The sequence below is a fragment of the Camelus ferus genome, chromosome 7 (genome assembly GCF_009834535.1).
Source record: "Camelus ferus isolate YT-003-E chromosome 7, BCGSAC_Cfer_1.0, whole genome shotgun sequence".
NCBI lineage: Eukaryota > Metazoa > Chordata > Mammalia > Artiodactyla > Camelidae > Camelus > Camelus ferus.
The window spans coordinates 81,282,962-81,302,211 of NC_045702.1; the positions used below are offsets into that span (position 1 = coordinate 81,282,962).

A 19,250-nucleotide genomic window follows, 5' to 3' on the forward strand; every position below is an offset into this window, starting at 1 on the left:
TTTTATCCAGGATAGAAGAAGAATGAACCAACAGAGTCAGTTTAATGGGAGATGCTGAGAAACAATAAGGTTGCCTTTCTTCTTGAACCCTACTGAGTACAACTTAATACGTTAGTTACAATTTTAAAAAAATCACATAGTGTGATATGTTATGCATGTATTATGATTGTGGGGTAAAATTGCAAGACCATAAAGAAGAAGGGTACATGCCAATTTCAGGATGGCAGCTTTCTCTGAAGAGGGAAGGAGACTGGGTTGGGTGGGGATATGAGTAAATCAGAGAATCTTATTAGTTTTTAATAAAAATTCTAAAGCAATAGGAAAGAAAATGCCTTTGGAGTTGTGGCCAGAGAGTACATCTTAGAACATATTCACAAGAAAAAAAAAAGTCATATCCAGCCGACTTCCCAGCTTAAATGTGCTTTAGGGTGAAGCCAAGGTCTCAAGAACCATCTCACCTCTTACTGTCCAAGTGTAAATATCATGGTCCTTCTATCAATTTCTTATTCATTTCCCCGATTCTTTCTGCTTTTTTCTTTGACTTTTTTGGCCCTCAATTTTCCTTCTGAGAGTAATTTTCAATATCTAGCTTGTGGGAGAGAAGCCTTCTACCCTGAAATGTAACTTCTGGATAACGTTCAACTCACCATTACACAAGGGAAACTGAAGCTCAAAGAAGTTAAACAATATATTCCAAGTTAAACGGCTAATCAAAGTCAGGAATAGCCAGGATCTGAACCCAGGTCTGTCTGGTACTTGCATTCTGTAGTCTCGCCTGGCAGCTGTGTCTTAGTGGATTTATAAACGATGCTGTGGACTAGCCAGGGGGTGCTTATTACTTAAAGTATTTGCATGGCACTTCATGTTTGCAATGTGTTTTACAATTGTTTTCATTACTGATTCTTATTTTATAGCTGGTCTCAGTTTATAGCAGCCTTTCTGCAACAACAGTTGTAAAGAACAAACCAACATGAAAACCATCTCTGCTTTGCTGGAGAGCGGCACTCGGGTTAATCACAAGAGCATCAGCCATGTTGGAAAACAGTTGTCAGGCGCAGCTCTTTGCAAACCGGCTGATGGCTGGCAGGGTCCTGGTCCCCTTAGATAACTGCTTAACACTCTTTTGAAGTGGAGAGAGAAACCAAGATACCATCTTCAGGGTAAGCAAAGCTCATTCACTTTTTACCAAGTGTTAGGGCAGAAAAAATGACTTCAATTTCAGTCCTTTTAACAAGGGACTTGATTTCATTATAAAATGTTTTAACGATGACTCTGGTCTTGCCTGGCATGACTGAGGGGAGGGGTCTGAGAAGGAGGCCCACGTAATATTATTACTCAATAGCCTGAGGTTCTCCTTTTTTTTTTCTTTCTTTCTTTAAGCACATTCCAGATCCAGGTCCTTCATCACAAGGTAAATGTAAAAGAGGATATGCCATCACCTTGAGGGAATCATCTTTAAATGGGAGCCAGGAAAAACAGTAGAACGTGGGTCTTGTCCTTCTTTGGGATAATTGACTGGCCCTGGCAGATGCTGGAATCTTGCCCACAAGATTCTCCATGGGAGAAGGTTCTGCTTTTTCCTCAAGGTGGAAAGGTGAGAGAGGAGAGTGAGGCATTTCTCAGTTTCCTCCGATGCTGTGACCAACTCCCTCATCTTCTACACCATCGTCTTCACCCACATCCTCATCATTACTCACAGTGTCTATAGGTTTAGCAATTAATCTGCCATGTCCTGAGCTAAACCTAAAGGGGTATTCCCATTTTACAGGTAAGAAAAACTGATTTCCCAAGTTTATCATCACACATACACAACACACACGCACATGCACAGATGCATATGTTTTTAGATATTTTAGGTAGCGCATCTGAGGAACATTTTCCTTCCTGGAGATGCTGATTTTACCAAAAATTATTAACAAAAGATTTTAAATATCAAATAAAAAAAAAAGAGAGAGAGAGAGAGAGAGACCGGCACACAGAAGAATTTGTAAGTAAACTCCCTGGTTTTCCAGCTTCTAGAGGCTGCTGGGTAACTGGGCTCCTGGCCCCCAGCCAGCAGTCACATGACTGACGTCTGCTTCTGTCATCACAGCTCCCTCTGAAGAAGACTCTCCTGCCTCCCTCTCTCCCTTATAAGAACCCTCGTGATTACACTGGACCCATCTGGATAATCCAGGAAAGTCTCCTCGAAGATCTTTAACTTAATCACATCTGCAAAATGTCTTTTGCTGGATAAGGTAACATATTCACAGGTTTCAGGGATTAAGACATGAACACCTTGGGGAAGGTGGGGCTGTCATTTTTCTGGCTACCACACCTGGTTTTCACATATCAATAAAACTCTCTGGAGACAACTCAGTGGAACTTTAAAAAAAAAGAGAGAGAGACAGAGAGACAGAGGTGGTACATAAATTATTAGGGAGTCATCTGGTTAATCACAGTATTGTTGTGGTGGGAGACTTTGTGGTCCACCCCGGGATGGAGAGACGAGGCGCTGGATCCAGCAGAGGAAGCCCACTGGGTGGTCATGTGGTGGCAGCAGGGCGCCAGGACCCCAGACTTCCAGCTTTAGTCCAGCTCTCTGTCCAGCACACCAGGAAGATTTACACGAGTTCCTAGAGTTCAGCAGAAGACTGCTTGTCTGTATCAGGGAAACGGCCCAGAGATCTGTTTAGAAATCTCTGCAGAGAACTCCAGCTCTTCAATTTGTTGCGCTGAGATGGAAAAACTCTCCATAAAGTTTCTGCCAGGAAATCACTTAATCACTTTCCTTATCAGAAAAAGTTATCAAAGCGTTCACGTTATAGTCATACATGGCAGCTTTCAGTTTGATGGAAAGTAATTAACAGGTATCTCTGTTCCGATCTCTCTCCTTCCCTGGGAGTTTGTTTACGCCACTGCTGTTTGAAGATGCAGCCAGGTCTGTTCTGGTGGAAGATGGAACACAGGTCCTGCTGGCCCACACTTAGTGAAGCTAAAACGAGCTCGTGACCACTGTGTGTGTCACTGTCTTATGGTGCTTCTTTCCTAAGCATTTTCTTATAATTACTCTGACAAAAGTGTAACCTTAGAGGTCATTTATTGTTATACTTTTTAATCATCAAACGTATTGATCGTCATCTCAATTCTATTATGAAATCTTGTACTATGACTTGCACTGGAACATTTCTGAAATCTGAACATTTTTAGGACCTGAAGAAGAGTCAGTGTTATTCAGGTTTCTTTGAAGAGTAGATCCCGAGCCAACAGGAATTGAGGGAGAGGCTGAGACCTCAGGGAAGCAGACATAAGTACAGAGGTTTTCTCTGCTGATGGGAAGAGCCTTGGGGGGCGTTGACCAACTGATGAGGGCATCATACTCTGAGCTTTTCTTTCCTTACCCTAAATTGGACACTTTCATGGCGCTAGGGAGTGGTCATTAGAAATAGTCCAGGGGCCGAGATGATACATTCAAAGATGTTCTGTTTCCTTGCCAGGCAACCCCATGAGAAAAACCTGCATCCTGAGTAGGAGTGAGTGTGTCCTCTCCTATTTCCCTTCGCCTGTCTGTGCCTGGGGAGAGCCATCCTCCTGCTGTCTGCCTCGTATTCATGCTCCCTGGACAGGAGATTCCTGGAGGCAGGGACTTGGCTTCACCCCTTTTTGCGGGCCAGTGATGGATTCATGGGGATTGATTGCAGATGTATCAATATGGCATGATGACTTTCACTATACTGGGAAATTTTGAAGATGTTTTCCTCTATTTGTGTTATTGAAATTAGTTAAGATGGTCCTTGAGAACAGACTAGGGTCATTTACTTTGCGCTGCTCCCCGTGGGTGCTCGCTAAATGCAGTTCACCCACTTCATTCTCTCTCACTGATGTATTTTAGCAAATAGAGTAACAGACTGTTGGACAGAGCACTGGGAGACTCCGCCTCTAGTTTTATTCTACACCAAGGATCTCGGGCAGTCACTTTGCTCTCCGGGTCCAGATCTCCAACTTAACAAATAAACTGAGTATGCAGATAAGTGTATAAGAGGATTGATGGATGATACTTAAGATTTTGGAGTCGGAAACTCTTTTGAGAAACATTTGTGGGCTAAAAATTCCTGACTGTAGTCTTTGGATTAGATGCTCTCAAAAAGATCTTTCAGTGGGGTGGGTGGAGCTCAGTGGTGGAGCTCATGCTTAATAGCATGCACGAGGTCCTGGGTTCAATCCCCAGTACCTCCATTTAAAAAAAAAAGAAAAAGAAAGAAAATCTTAGCTTTCACAACTATTGTTGTATCAGTTGCTAGGCTCTAGGTTAATTCCTTTTTATGTTTTGTTTCATGTAGTGTTCACAATAAGCCTAGGAATTAAGCATCATCATTTCCTTTATTACTTCTATTTTGGGAGAAAAGAAAACTGAGGCTCAGGGTCAGCCTGCTACTGAGGGGTAGAGCTGGACCCAGAAACCTGTGTGCATAGAAGCTTCTGGGGGATAATCTTAAAACCCCCCAAATTGTAGCAAATTACATATTTTTTTTAAAAAAAGAACATGTATAAACACTCCTTTATCTATTTTAGTAATTTCGGCAAAAATTAGACTGGTGCATGACATTAGAACTTGCTTTGTTTTTATGAATCTTCAATTATTGAGCCAACATCTGACAGCCAGATTACCCAAGGCTTGCTGGATACTTCAAATAACATTTTCAAAGATGTTTTCCCAAAATGATAATACGGATTGATGGATTTTCATGACATATGCAGGGAACAAAAAGAGAATGGAATAAATGCAATAAAGTCATAATCCTTCCCAACATTTTTTTTTTCTGCAGAGATTCACTCTGGACTGCATTTATGCAGTCACATATTTTCAAGCAATTTAAAATCAAAATAGCAATACATTTCCTGGGTAATCTCATCGAATGAGCGATGGACGGGGGTCATAGAGGAAATGTTCCTACCCTTCTGGTGAACCAAAATCTTTGTTTGACTTTTCACTCAATTTTATGTTTCTCTTTGAAAAGTTACTAAAACTTGTGATAACTAAAACATTTCCAGATGTCTGAGTTCTTTTCTATTTGCATGTCTCTCTACCAGGGGTGGAAGAATTAGCAGCAGTGGTCAAAGGGAGAGGCTTCTTTTGGTGGAGATGGGCAAGCAGACAGGCACACTTTCCTTCTATTCTTGCTGCGACTGTCCCCCAAAGAATTGCTTTTTTGTTGTTATTTGTTTCTTTTTAAAAATTTTTTTTTGCTGAAGATCTCAGTCTAGTTTATCCTAAAGGGTGCTGGTGACCTAAGAATTATGACAGCTGGGAGCAGTCCTAGGAGACCTGACACTTGAAGCCAGGGCTTATTAAATCAGAGACTTGGCCTCCTCAACTACCATTGTGCCCTTTCTTACCTCCCTGAGCTCATTTGCTTCCTGACACCTCACTCCATAAATTTCCAGTTAATTACGTGCAGAATCCTGAACCATCATCAGAGTTGAAGTTAGGATGCACACAGCTAAGATGTGATGAGAAACAGATGAGCAAATGACTGCAATCAGCAGCATGAGTTCAAATCTGCAAAATGGGTTCTTTAACCAATGGCTTCCTATCACCCTGATTTCTCTATTGAGATTTGATGGTGGGGAAATAGTTCTACTTGGATTTGGACAACTAAGAGACAACACTGGGGTGGGGGGAAATCACAGAAGCAAAAGATGCAGATACTTAGATCCTAAGAAAAGATAAGGATCCTTGGAAGCAGAAGAGACCTTGGGCCATTTCTATTACAACAAGATGCCTTTTATTTATCCATCGCAAAGGAGCTTGAGTCCCTTTCTCTGCATCTGTAGCACCGAGTCATCTATCAGTGGTGTTGGGGTGGAGCATGAGAAAGAGAGAAAGAGAATGCCTGATTCATTTTCACCAATTCTCATAGGACAGAGACGCAGGCCACAGAGGGAACTGTCCTGACAGAACCCTGCAAACAGAAGAAAAGGGAGAAGAAAACAAGATGAGCTGGATTATAATGTCTCTCCCGGGCTGCCCACCTAGCAGATAAATCCGGCAGCTGCTAGGAGCCTTCAGGCACAGCAGTTGTCTTCTTTGCCACATTTCCAGGTAATTTTTAGTCATATCACTTATAATATAATGATTGCATGTATTTTTGTGTACGCTCAAAACACACTGAAAAGCAAGTATCTGTGTGTGCTGCCGAGGATACAAAAGTGGGTAAGAGGCTATTTCTGCCTCAGAGTGCTCACAATCCAGTTAGGTAAGTAGGTATCTCAGTAATAATCGTTCCCTGCGCCATGTGATCACCGCCATGTTACAGTTTTGTGAAGAGTAGAATTTGAACACAGATGCATGACCTCACCCAGTCTAGAGGAAGAAGATGTAGAGATATAAGCACAGCTGACTAGAATATACAACGAAAATGTATGAGACCAACATCTATAGAACATGTAGGAATTAACCTACCAAGATTTACTCAAGTCCTTTATGGTGGAATTTCCATAAGTCTATTAGCAGATCTAGAAGAAAATTCAGATAAATATTCATGACTAGGAGACCTTAACACTGGAAAGATTCAATTGAAAACCACCAAATTAATCCATAAATTCAGTGACATTCCAGGCACAATTCTGGCAGGATCTTGGGGATAAAGAAAGAGAGGGTCTGACAAACTCATTTAAAATTTTATGTGGATGAATAATGTCTGTGGTACCTCCCACCAGATATTTTAAGATACACTGTAATGTCAGAGCAATAAATAAAAGAAGTGACATTGGCCACGGTGCGTACATATAGATCACCAGATCTATAATTAGGTTACTGAATAGGCTGAACTTGGTAGAATGCCATCAGGAAGCAGCTGTATTTCTCTCCCACCTCTGCCTTCAGACAAAGACACTTATAGTCATCTCCCATCCTGGGCCCTTGATGAAATCACAAACAGATCCCCTCTCTCTGGTAACTTTCAATTATCATTCCGATATGAAGAAGTTACATTATTATGGTGCATCAGAATGAAAACGTCTATTTCTTATCTAATTAGTTGTTCTTCCTTTTCCATCTGGTTCGGGGCTGACAGACCCAGGCCTGAGAACTCATGTGACTCCAGAAAAAGTTCACAAGAGGTCCCCAGGTCTGAGTGTGAGGTGGAAGGTCCTCCATCACAGCCTGGATGCAGGAATCGTGATGTACAAGGGGAGACAGCAGGAAAGAACGCACCCTAGCCCTGCAGAACCAGCTTGGAAACACAGTCCTCAGTGACAAGGTACAAACGGGTTTAGAGTCACACCTGAGACCAGGTGTCCACATTAATAATTCATTTGTGACAAAGAGCACACACCTAAGATAGATACATCAGAGAGGGTGTCTGAGCAGGGGCTGTGAGTGAAGGAATGGACGTGGCTGAGGCATAAAGAGGAAAAGTAGTAAAATAAACCAGAAATGGACCAATCAGGAGTGAGAGAAATAACCAATCAGGAGTGAGCTCCATGCAAATGAAGCACTACAAATGGACCAATCAGGAGTTAGCTCAGGGAACCAATCGAATTTAGGGGTAAGTTCCACTTTCCTAGAGTAAGCCTCTTCAGAGACAAAAAGTGAGATAAAGCCGCTGGGCCAGGGAACCCAGTGGTGCTGGCAGGAGAGTAATGGCCCTGCCTGGGGGTCCTGCTGGTCTTTTCTGAGGGGCTTCCCACCCCACCAGGTGCCAGATGGTGACACCCAGAACGAAACCCACTAGGGATGGCAGGAAGAGGCAGGCTCAGCAGTGGACAAGAGGAAATGCTCCCTCTGAGCTGCTCAAGGCATCTCGTGGTGGGAGGGACACCAGTGCGCTGAGGTTCTGGTTTCCAGGGAGAAGCGGTCAAGCCCAGTGGGGTGAACGCATCATGACCGCCAAGGGCGCTGGCCACTTCTGAGCATGTGCCCACCTCTGGCTACTGTCGAATAGATCACTGGCTTCAAATCTATGGATCCAGAACCAGGAAACATCTGGGAAGCCTATCTGAAAAATTCCAAAGCTTGTAACACAACCCCAGAGATTCTAATTCAATTTTGCCAGTAAGGCCGGTCCAGGTACTTTCTCAGCTCCACGGTACTTCAGTGCTTTGGTCATTTATGAGACAAACATATACACCCAGGTATGCAGTGGTGAAAAATACAAGTGGTATTCACAAATAACTCGTTCTGACAATTATTTAGCCCTCAGAAATCTATCTTTGTATATTCTCAAGAACCGAAAATGAGTATTAACTTTAGAACTGCCATCAACTCGGAAAGTGTCCCAGAAAGCCTGAGCTGCTTTCCTTGTGGCTATCTAGGGTGTTTATGGTAAATACAAACTGTGTTTCAAACTTACTTATTCTCCAGCACCTCCTCCCTCTTTTTCCAGGAAGTTTCTTAGGATTCTGGTGCTTTGAATGCCCTCTGGAAAATACTGAATGTCGTGAGGCTTCCCCAGATCTTCCTGAAAAGTCACCTTTATTTTTTTTTCTCTCTCTTTAACTCTTTGCCTAATATTCTGTTATGCCAAAGCATGTTGAGACCACTTAAGAGGTCCTGTTCTCTCTGTCCTCCCTCCCTTTGCTCATGGATAATGATGCTCATTCTTCACCTTCTAGTTTATTGTAACACCGCCACCCTCGTCCCCCTCCACTCCCCGCCTCCACCCCGTCCCCTGTCAGACTGATGTGGGGGCTTCTCGGAGCATCCTGCCCCTTCACTGGTACTTAACGTGATGATGGCTCCCAGAAGTTGTCCATGAGCCAACCCTATTATAGATCAAGATACAATTAATATCGAAACAATTGTCAAATAATTGCAGAGATGCCTGCATATGCAAATTGGTTAAGGGTATGAAATAAAGAGATAATTAGCAAGGGACAGGGCTAATCCAAACATTTAACAACAGACAAGGTTTGACTGCACTCTTAAAGGGGCCACCGCAGTATCTCTGTAGAGAGCAGCCCGGAACATTAAGAGCTCACTGGCCCAGGCGCGTGACCCAGGCTGTAATTCACTGCCACTAACCAGCTGAGTGAACTTGAATAAGTCATTGACCGCTATGAGCCATAAACACTCTTTAACATTCCGGTCCTCTCCTCCCCTCCAGTGACTCCTCAGTGTTCTAAGTCCTCAGATCCTCTGTGGTTTCATGGATCGGTTTGAAAAATTGGGGGGATTGATGCAAGAATGATATCTTTATCTTTTGTCAAGTAAGGACATTTTAAAAATTGAAATCTGTGACAGTATTTTATGAAATAAAGGAGATTGTAACATCTCCCCCAAAATTAAATAGGAAAATTTATTTTATAGTAAAAGGACGCATGTAGGTATGTAGGTAAATATAGACAAAGCTCATCGCGTAGAGATTCTTTTTTTTTTCTTCTAAGTTTGCTGCAATGTTGGGGAAAATCATCCCGAGCTGAGGATGGAGAGGTGGTTGAAAGGTGATGGTGGTGCTGAGAGTGGGAGACAGAGCCCAGGGCACAGAGGCAGGGACCAGGAAAAGCATCAGAGTCCTCACTTACTGACCCCAGTGGCAGATTGGAGTCTCTTTATCCTTGAGGCAGTCATCAGGTGAGTTAGAAAAGTTTTCTAAACATCATGATGAAACCAGGAAACACTTTCCTACCCACTTTAAGCTTCCCCTATGAGTTTAATACATTTATTTACAAAACCTTTAGGTAACGCTTTATAGTAATTTCCTTGGCATTCTAAAATACAGCCCTCTGCGGTGATTCAGGAAGCAATGATGACTTGCATCAACTTAATTGTCTCTTTTGAGACTTGATACCCATGGCAAACATCTTGTTCTGCTTTGTTCTTGGTGGTTAGTGTTACCGTATACATCCCATATGGGAGTTACAGAGATTGTGGGTGGGTAAAGGAAAAAGCATTCAGACTAATCTCATGGGACAGAAATAGTGAAGGAGTGAATCACAAGAGATTTGAAAGGTTTCCCTGGGTTTGGAGAAGAACCAGATCTGGAGGGAGTTGGGGGGGGGGGGTCTTCACATTCCTGGATTCCCACAAAATTTTTAGCCTCTTGGCTTTCCCTTGAGAATTTTGATACAGTTGACAAAGATTAGAAAGTTGATTTTTTTCGTATACACAAAACACAGTCTTGATTTGGGGAGTTGAGTGGCCAACTTGATTTTGAGCTTGTTTACTGCTGGAAAATAATGGCTTCCTGTTTTTGACAAGGGAGCAACATCAAAAAAGGTTTACAAATGAAAATTAAAAGGTTTCTTGGACAACAAATACACTAGCAGCATTTTGGAAATTGGTCCTAAGTGAATCTGAAAACAGAGTTACCGCCCCCTGAAAGGCACATGGGCTGGGTAACTAATGTGAAAATTGTTTAATAAATGGCAATTTGGTCTAAACGCCGCCTTCTAATGAAGGGTAGGAATGTCCTCTAATCGCCAGCTCTGTTCATTCTGTTTTTAGCTTTCAGGGGAATACAAAACATGAGGCCAGACTGTTTCTCCATGACAATCTTAACAAAAATCTATGGGCCTCGCTAGGGAGGCTCTAGTTTAGCGGGAAGATAAATGCTAACTTGGGCCTGCCTTTCAGTGTTTGATGCATCTTTGTAAGTACTCAGTTACAAATTTAGGGTCTGGGATGGGCTAGGTTTTCAGGCTACAGAGATGGACGAGACACGGCCTATCAGTCTATCACCTCATGAAGTTCATGGTCTAATGCAGAGGTCAGCAAATGTCTTTTGTAATGGACCAGATAGTAGACAGTTTAGAGTTGCGAGCCATAAGCTGTCTGTTGCAGTCACTCATCTCTGCGTGGAAACAACCGTAGCATAATGTACAAGCAAACAGGCCTGGCATGTTCCAATAAAACTTTATTTATACAAACAGGCAGCAGGGAGGATTTGGCCCATGGGCTGTAGTTTGCCAGCTCCTGGACAAGTTATAGAGACAGCCAATAGGAACAGGCAACTGTAACACAGGGTAAAATGTTTTACGATTAAGCTGTTCTGTGAAGCCAAAGGAAAGAATCAATTTAGTCTGGGAGAAACATGGAAAGTGCATTCAAAAGTAAATGACAGTAAGCTGGATCGTTAAGATGAACAGGACTGGGCCAGTGAATAAATGACTGTTTGTTTCCCTTTATAGCAGAAAATCTTCTCAAGTTCTTTCCATAACAAAAAAAAAATTCAGTATAAAATTTCAGTGCAGAGTATTTTAAAGAAAATAAATTTTACTTGATCAAGTATCAATGCACTGGTAAACAAAAACTTGGTAAATAATATCCAAACTAAATTTAAAGGGTCATCTCCTTGTATGATCATATGATCATAGATGAAAATTCTGAAATCTCAAATATTTTACTTGATTCAGGAAGGAAGAGAATTTAATATCTGCTCATTTAAATAAGGATTCAAATGGCCTTCTTTACATGATAAAATAGCCAAATCTTCCAGTTTGGCATGTGCATTTGTTACACAGGCAATAACGAATTACTATAAACATGAGAGTTGAAAACAGCGTGCATTTATTATCTCAGAACTTATGTGGGTCAGTTGTGGCTGCAACTCAGCTGGGTGCGTTGCTTAGGCCTGACAAGACTGCAACCAAGATGTGGACTACACTGCATTCTCTTCTGGAGGCTCAGCTGGGGAGGAATTCACACTGGGTCTCTGATTTCCTTGTGGATGTAGGACTGAGGGCCCTGGCTCTCTGTGGGTTGTTGGCTTAAGGCTGCCCTCCGCTCCCCGTCACCTCTGTAGCTCCTACTGGCCTCTTGCACTGCTTTGTGACCTGAATTTCTCCAGCCCAGCCTCTCCCTTCATCAAGCCCACAGGAACATCTCTAACTCCAGTCTGTTCAGACAGATTCTTACAGAATATAACCTAATATGGCAGTGATATCCCGTTATCTGTGCTGCATTTTATTGGCTAGAAGCCAGTTGCAGGTCCCGCCTCCACTCAAGAGGAGAGCATTAAGCAAAAGTGAACACCAGGAGGTGGGGACAGTGGGGACCGCCTTAGGATCTGTCTGCCACAGTGTGCCTCCTCTTCTGCATGTGCTGTGTTTGGTTTTCCTCTTAAACAGAGACCTCCTTATAAGCAAGTAACAGCCAGTGACGGAATATAACAACCCACTCTGTGTGCCAGACACTAAAATATGGTCTTTCCTCGAGAGGTTTTGAGATGCATAAAGGTTAAGTAAGTTATGGAAGATCCTATAGTCACTGAGAGCTCTGATTTGAACCAGGTCTGGGTAATTTTGGAGCCTCTGTGTTTAATCAGTATGGCAAGGGGGGACGCTAAGTGAGGGTGAGCTGAACGCCTCTGTGGACAAGCTCACATCACAACGCTCTGAAGCCACAGGTTTGCCTTTCACTCAAGTGTCACACGCAAAGGTCCTCGCTCACAAAGGGCTTATGGTGAGGATGTGGAAAGGCGGTGGACGTCTGTAGTCATTGCTCAGAATGCGTTTTCAGCTTGTGTACACAAAGGGCGAAGAGCATCGTTCTTGCTAAGTGAAGGTAGTAGCCGGTGAACCTCGCCCCAAGTTTCCTCCCCCCCGGACCGAAGTATGCCAGCGTGGGGTCCCACAGAGGATTGAACTCATCTAGCTCTTGTGACACGTCCTTCTTTTGAGGAAAAAAAAAAAAGTTTGGCTTCACTTGGGAAGATCTGAGTGGATAATGAATTATATCTCTCAGGAGAGACTCAGCCTTACTACAGTATCAACTCCAGACGCTCCACAGCTCGCAGCCAAGGGCTTAAATCTTGCTCATACAGTATGTTCCTCATCTTTGTCATTTTTGGACTGGTGGAGCAGCTACCATCAGGAACACTGCTTGCCACCCTGGCAGAAGGCAGGAAAGCTCCAGGAGGTCTCTACTGGCTATAAACTCTTAAGGGACACATGTCATTTGGGCTCATGACTCATTAGTCAAAACCAGTCACTTGGCCCCACCCTAGCACGGGCGGGCCAGGAGGTGCAAAGCTATCTTGGGCCCAGAACATTAATGACTAACAGCATTTCCTCCCAGACCCTCTGCCCTCCAAGGAGAGGCTGAGACAACAGGGGCCCCCACCTGTTGTTTTATAGGTAAAGAAACCAAGACACAGGCAAAGAATCAAATAGGAACCAAGGGCTGATTCTCGGGTCTTTTTTTTTTTTGTTATTAAATCAAGAATTGAAAAACAACCATAGATTTTGGAAATTAATCCTGTTTTTTTTTTTTTTTTTGTTAGACGTAGAGTCAGTAATCTGAATTCAGATTTTAGTGAGTTACCAAGAGCAAAGAAACGTGATCAGAAACAGCGCTGAGGAAAATGGAGGGGATGACCTGGGAGCTGAAAAGTCTGCCCCGTTAAAGCAAGCCCAGCGTGTTCTCAAAGGGCAAGAGTAAAATGTTCCCGTCCAAGTCCAAGAAGGATTCCAGATACAGATGGGGTTAACGTTGGAAATGGATGTGACGTTGGCATGCACCAACATGAACGCGAAGACGGTTTTGTGAGGCCCTGGCTTTTGCCACGAAGCTTTTAAATTGCGCTGGCTAATAACTACAGAGAGAGTCTGAGAGCAAGAACATATCCCCTTAATAAAACTTTTATGTATGAGTATTTTAATGAATTGTTTCAGTATACAGAACTTCCAAAGGGAGCCAAGTTAGTGGTTGAAAACAGAATAGGTTTCAGTCCTTCCTAAGAAACTCCGTGCTAACAACTGGTACAAGAATTAAAATGAAAGGGACCTGTCTTACACACTAGCATTTTTGGAAGCCATTCTTTCAGATGCTACGTTTTAGAATTTCCAGGCATCTGTCTGTTGCTAGAATACCTACACGCTTCGTGGAAGCTTTATTTGAAAATGCTGTGTACCTTGTCTAAAGGGCCAGCTGGGATGCCAGAAATAGCATCCACTCTATTTATGTCTTTGGAGTAATTACAGTGGAATTTAAAGACTTAGTTTATAGATCCAAGAAGAAGATCTTCTGTGTACACTAAAAGGATGAATCCTTTCCAGACGACTTCTCATTTGGCTGAAGAAGGGCTTGAGGAAGGATTTCATAACGTCAGCCAAAGTCGTTTTTAGCAAGACCTGGGTGGGATTCTTGCTGTTGATACCCAAATTAAAAAAAAAAAAAAAAAAAAAAAGCCTTGATTTTAATCTGTCCAAGGTTACTTTGTTGTAGCGATGAAACCATGAATCAATTTTAAAGCTTTCAGGGATGAAAGGAGATATTGAGACAAGTGCCCACTATCTGTTGTTGAATGGGGTGGGGTGGGGGTGCAGGAAATATGTTAACCAATTTCCTGATGGCTTTGCCTGGTGGACTTGAGTTTTGTTTAGCTAACGTCTTTTTGGAATGCATCTCTGTTTTTCCCTATTCCTGCCCTGCCTCTTACCAAAGGCCAGTGTGTGTATGCGTTCAAGGAGAAAGACGCAGTGTGTGTGGTCAGTGTGCACGTCTTCCACTTACTGGATGTAAGCGGGACTCTGCTCCGAAATGAGCTTTTCATCAGCTAAGTGCTGATGAAGATGGTGATGGATCTTGAGGGAGATTTACATGACTGTATGCTTTCTGGACAAAGAAGGAAAAGAATACTCACATGTGGAATCTATCCTACTGCCCACTTCCCCGGTCTTTTGAACTAGGAGAATAAAAATTAATTCATCCTAAACGTGTCCTAGAACACCACAAACCTTTGAGGGAATTCACTTTCCTCACCTTCCAAAAAGATCAGGAGAAACTTCACTGGCTGTGCAATCCATTCATCCTCTTAAACTTTCATGTATGTTCAAGAGACCCTCTTATTATTAGAAGCAATAGTAACAGTGATTTAAACATATTGTTGGCTTACTTGGGGTCAGACACGGTGTTTGATCCTAGAGGATGCGGTGACAAATAAATGTAATGTCGCCTTTGTCCCGGTGGAGCACACTTTGTACTGTCCTAATCCTTAAGAAAAAGCTTTAATATTGGTGTAATGAACCCCACTTTATTGATGGAGAAACTGTGAATCAAATAGAGTATCTTTCCTAAGACCACAAAGAAGCAAGGCATCAAGATTCAAATCCAAGGCTCTTGAACTACCTGGTGATTTCTTCCCCCCCCCCAACAGATTTTCCCTATAACATAGAATCAGATGGATTTGGAAAGGTTCCAGCTAAAATGATCCTGGCCTATTTGGTGGAAATGAACGTCTCCACCCTCCCTGGGCTGGTTTGCTCCATCATCAAGTTTGTTGAACTGGGCACATGCTTCCCCCAATCCCCATCTCTTCATTGATCTGGGTTAGCGTGGCCGAAAGAGAAGCTCAGGTGAAATTTGCGAGGCAGGGGTGAAGCAGGGCCATCATGGTCCGAAGGAATTTTCAAGGTTAGATGCGGTAAAGAGATATGCCAAGGGGCCCAGGGGCTCTCCCTTGACCTCGCTCTCCTCCACGCCCTGGACAGATCTTCCTCCAGCCTTCAGACCAACCAAGAGCGGCCCGGCCCTGTTTGATGCTCGCCTGCTGACTCTCAGAGGTGGGAGTTACCTGGCCCTCATGGTGCCCTGAGACCTTTCAGAGTGGAGTTGCTTTGTGAAGGAATAGCCTTCACTTCTTAGATTTCCCTGTGCAGTCTGTGTTGTCTCCCCATGCCAGTGCTTCTAGTGATGCCCCAGCGGCCCCGTCTCTCCTTTCCCCAACTCCTCCCACAGTTCTTTAAGGTCCACTTGCTACGAAAATCCCTTATCGTCCAACCCTTAGGATGGTTCTTCTTCCCTTACAGAATCCTGCCGCTATCTCCGTGTACGCATCCACTGGGAAAACCCAGTGTTAGCGGAGAGAAAACCCTGGCCTGACTTGCAGACCTAGTTTCAGCTCAGCTTCAGCTGAAGATGGCTGATCTTGGTTCAGGTAAGTCCTGGTGCCATTTCAATTTTCACAAAAAGATGTCATATCCGTGATCAGCACAAGTGATCGTTTATCTGTCTTCAATCAGGAACAAAAGCCTGAAATCTTTACCAGACAGTCTTACTCTCACTGGTTTGCTCTCCAACTTCTATTGAAAGCTCTGAGATTTGCAAATACTAACTACGATACATAAAACAGATTAAAAAACAAATTTCTTTTGTATAACATAAGGAACTATATTTAGATCTTGTAGCAACCTATAATGAAAAAGAAGATGAAAAGGAATGTATGTATGTACATGTATGACTGAATCACTATGCTGTACACCAGAAATTGACACAACATTGTAAACTGACTAGACTTCAATTAAAAAAAAAAAAAAGCTCTATTAAGAGAATTTAGTTCCTGGAGGTTCACCTCCCTAGGAAGAGTTTTAAGTGGAAGGTTTCGGTTCCTAGAGAATTGCATTGGCCTGACTCTTGAAGATATTACATATATTGAATTAGTTACTAATGATTATAAATTGGGAGATGTCAGAGTCTGGATTTCCAATTTCTTTTTTTCCAAATAGAAAGCTCCCATGTTGTGGGGCCCACATCCCTAAACTGCAGTATACACTTCATTTTTGTTATTTGTTTGACCCCTTAGGCATGAGAATGATCCTCCCAATTGCCTAGGCTTTACTGCTGGAACCAGGGTCATTACCATATACATGGAGATGCGCTGTAAGACAAAGCTACGAAAAACCCCCAACGATGCGTTCCAAAGATGTTGAGGATATGGTTACCTTCATAGCTGATGTCTAGGGGTCAGATTTGGAACAGAACAATGTGTAACTTGAGTTGCATGTCGAGCACACGTCCAGCCTTCTCTCAGTTTTGTTTGACTATAACAGCACAGCCAAAAAGCTCGTGTTCTCACTGGCTTCCTGAAGGTTTCCATGCTCCCGGGCTGCGGCCGCTTACACAGCCGGCCCACGTTCCGTGGGAGCCTCCATCCGAGCATCGCCCAGGGCACCGCCCTGTTGATGTTAACGGAGTCCGCCTTGTGGGTTTAAGTTCCAGGCTTGGCTGCAGGGCTGGAGCGTTTCCTCCCATAAATGTATGATTTGCAACACTGTTGACTTTTGTTTAGCTTTCCTGTTTGTCATATCTCGCAATGCTTCCTTTCGGTTAAGAATATTTGGCAACGTTGTTGAAACAGGCTGGCTGCCTTAGATCAAGAATTTAAAGTTTAATTTAGGTTGATTATTCTCTAAAGAAAAAAAAAAGGGAGATGCTTTTCAGCATACATTTTCACTTCCTCATTGCAGGGAATCTTTTCATCAGCTGATTTAGTTAATAGAGTTCTCTCTCAAGAAGGTGAGATCTTCAAATATATGTAGAAATGGTAAAATGTAAAGAATACATATAAAAACTCTGGCACAAAGTTGGGACACAAATATTAGCTATTATTATTATATGTGCAATATAAATTATGTAAGTGATTATGTTTCCTTTTTGCTTTTGCTTCCAGGACGCTCCAAGATGATTTTATGCATGAATTATAATTACCTGCTAGAAATTGCGTTTATGCCTAATTACTGTATCTTTTGTTAGCCATGTGACTTTACTATTCCTACCCTCTGATTCTGGTTATTTCTCTTCTGCCATTAAACTATTATGTATTTTTTTGTATTTTATAATCCATTGTCAAATGATAGAGATAAAGGGGGTAATTCAAATTTTTATTATATAAAATCAGGATTAGAGCTCCAGGCTCCTAACAGGTTTTTTTTTTACTCCTTAACCTCTGAAAAGCTTACATTTACATTTAGAATCACAGCAATTTTTTCCTAAAGTACAGATTTAAATATAATTCTAACATTAAAAAAATTACCTTCAGAAAGATGACATTGAAACATCTTAGCTTGGCCTTGAAACCTTCTTCAAAGTGGCTCTGGCCTGTTTCTGCTGTTGTATGACTCCCCCGTGAAACTTCCACTCTGCTCAGATTGACCTGATAGGATTCAGCTCTTGGGCCTCACGAGGCAAAGTGCGGGACACACAGTTGGCAAAAGGAGGAAGAGGCCAAATCCTTGGGAGATGCTCCGTGACTAACAGCCCTCCTAAGGTTTGATCCCACTGCTAAGTGGAGTGCTTTGATTCTTCCGGTTTTAGACACCATTTAGGGACAAGCATGAGCAATGGGAACATTTTTCCAACTTAAAAAAAGAGAGAGAGAAAGTTTGAAAACTGAAAAAAAAAAAAAAAAAAGATTGGATTCATTTTGGCTCTGTTTCTTATAAACATCTCAAAGCCTACTTAAGCTCATGGCTAACCCAGAAGCACATCTGTGTGGAAGTGTTTTGTTTTGCTTTTTTACAGTAAGGTTAATTTCCAAGCCTAGTAACTTTATGACCATCTTACAGTGTGCTTCATTTTTACCTCTGGGAAATCTTCATCCCCAACCAACTTATCTTTCCTTTACCCATTCACTCTTTTGAATAAGTCAGTAGATATTTATTAAGTCCTTTGATGTGCCAGGTATCATGACAGGGTGAAGGAAAAGATAGATGGTACTTGCCGCTTTCATGAGGTGGGGAAGAGTAAAACCTATAACCAATCACTTAAAAAAATAAAAATTACAAGTTTAAATATTCTAAAGTAGATAAGTTTAAATATTCATAAGGAAGATCTGTGTACTCATCTATATAATAGGGTAACTGTTATATAGATAAATATATAACATTAAATGTATAAATTCAAAAGTAAGGTTAGGATAAGGATTAGAAAATGAATGTAATAGGGCCATGTGAGATCATGGAAGGCTTCTCTGAGGAAATAGCATTTTGAAAGAGGAAAGGGGAGAAAAATCAACAAAAGGTACTAGTTCCCCAAATTAAAGCACATTTGCCCAGATTGAGAATTTCTTGTAAAGGGTTGCCTGTCATATTTGTGTGTGTATATTATATGTGTGTATATATGTACACACGCACACATGTAATTAATACATAATGCAGATTATAATATATATGTACTATATGTGTAGTTTAGACAGAGATATAGTCAAAAAGACAAATTTTAAGCTATTTATTACTTTCATATTTTAATTTTCTGTGATCACAAAAACTATGTGACATAAATCCTGTCAATGAAGGAACTAAACTGATATTTTCTCAAAAAGCCACCAAATAAATACCTACTAGGTACTGAGAACAGGGTATGTGTTTCTCAAGGGCATGCGGAGTGGTGAGATCAGGGGACACAAGATCAAATACTTTCCCTCTGATGTGAGGCTGGCAATGAGAGAAGTACTATGAGTCACTGACAGCCTGGTGTTTCAGAGAAAGCTTCCTGGAAGTGAAGATGCATGATCCAGATGTGAAGGATGACTGAAACTTACACAGGAGGGAGG

The 19,250-nt window shown here is 42.1% G+C and overlaps 1 long non-coding RNA gene across 1 annotated transcript; it reads left to right on the plus strand.

Annotated features, from left to right (window-relative positions):
- Positions 1-5,887: 5,887 nt before the first annotated feature.
- LOC116665061 lies at positions 5,888-17,495 on the plus strand. Its single transcript, XR_004321648.1, has 4 exons — positions 5,888-6,082; positions 7,056-7,241; positions 15,730-15,857; positions 16,503-17,495. It is a non-coding gene; the product is annotated as an uncharacterized LOC116665061 (long non-coding RNA).
- Positions 17,496-19,250: the final 1,755 nt, after the last annotated feature.